The sequence below is a fragment of the Mandrillus leucophaeus genome, unplaced genomic scaffold, assembly GCF_000951045.1.
Source record: "Mandrillus leucophaeus isolate KB7577 unplaced genomic scaffold, Mleu.le_1.0 Scaffold290, whole genome shotgun sequence".
In the NCBI taxonomy this organism is placed as follows: domain Eukaryota; kingdom Metazoa; phylum Chordata; class Mammalia; order Primates; family Cercopithecidae; genus Mandrillus; species Mandrillus leucophaeus.
The window spans coordinates 2,027,577-2,028,850 of record NW_012103032.1 but is presented as its reverse complement, the minus strand read 5'-3'; the positions used below and the strand labels follow the sequence as shown (position 1 = coordinate 2,028,850).

The 1,274-nt window shown below is 50.9% G+C and overlaps 1 protein-coding gene across 10 annotated transcripts in view; it reads right to left on the bottom strand.

The window, feature by feature from the left end:
- Positions 1–1,274, bottom strand: part of HEXIM2 (hexamethylene bis-acetamide inducible 2) — a 10,649-nt gene that overhangs the window by 2,227 nt on the left and 7,148 nt on the right. The window lies entirely within an intron of this gene.

The following is a 1,274-nucleotide window of genomic DNA, read 5'->3' as shown; positions in this document are numbered from 1 at the left end:
AGCACTTTGGGAGGCTGAGACAGGCAGATCACGAGGTCAGGAGATCGAGACTATCCTGGTTAACAAGGTGAAACCCTGTCTCTACTAAAAATACAAAAAAATTAGCCAGGCGTGGTGGCGGGCGCCTGTAATCCCAGCTACTCAGGAGGCTGAAGCAGGAGAATGGTGTGGACCCAGGAGGCGGAGCTTGCAATGAGCTGAGATTGAGCCACTGCACTCCAGCCTGGGCGACAGAGCAAGACTCCATCTCAAAAACAAACAAACAAAAAAGACCTTTTATTTTCAGAGACACGGTCTTACTCTATTGCCCAGCCAGGAATGCTGTGGTGCAATAACAACTCCCTGCATCCTCAAACTCCTGGGCTCAAGCAATCCTCCTGCCTTAGCCTCCCAAGTAACTGGATCTACAGGCATGCACCACCACATCCGGCCACTATCTTTAACTTTTTAATAATTTTTGAATAAGGTGCCCTTTTGCACTAGGCCCCACAAATTATGTAGCTGATCTTGCTTCCAGCTACTTGCATGGCTGACTTTTTCTTCATCTTTTTTTTTGTGTGTGTGTGGGACAGTCTCACTCTGTTGCCCAGGCTGGAGTGCAATGGTACCATCTCGGCTCACTGCAACCTCCGCCTCCCGGGTTCAAGCGATTCTCCTGCCTCAGCCTCCTGAGTAGCTGGGACTACAGGTGTGTACCACCATGCCAGGCTAATTTTTGTATTTTTAGTACAGATGGGGTTTCACCATGTTGGCCAGGCTGGTCTGGAACTCCTGACCTCAAGTAACCTGCCCACCTCGGCCTCCCAAAGTGCTGGGATTACAGGCGTGAGCCACCGCGCCCGGCCGAAATAAGTTGTTTTTAGGCTCAGCGTGGTGGCTCAGGCCTGTAATCCCCAGCACTTTGGGAGGCCGAGGTGGGCAGATCACCTGAGGTCAGGAGTTTGACTCCAGCCTGACCAACATGGTGAAACCCTATGTCTACTAAAAATACAAAAATAAGCCAGGTGTGGTGGTGCATGCCTGTAATCCCCACTACGCAGGAGGCTGAGGCTGGAGAATATGGGAGGCAGAAGTTGCAGTGAGCCAAGATTGTACCACTGCACTCCAGCCTGAGTGACAGAGCGAGACTCCATCTCAAAAACAAACAGGCCAGGTGAGGTGGTTTACGCCTGTAATCCCAGCACTTTGGGAGGCTGAGACAGGCAGATCACGAGGTCAGGAGATCGAGACTATCCTGGTTAACAAGGTGAAACCCTGTCTCTACTAAAAATACA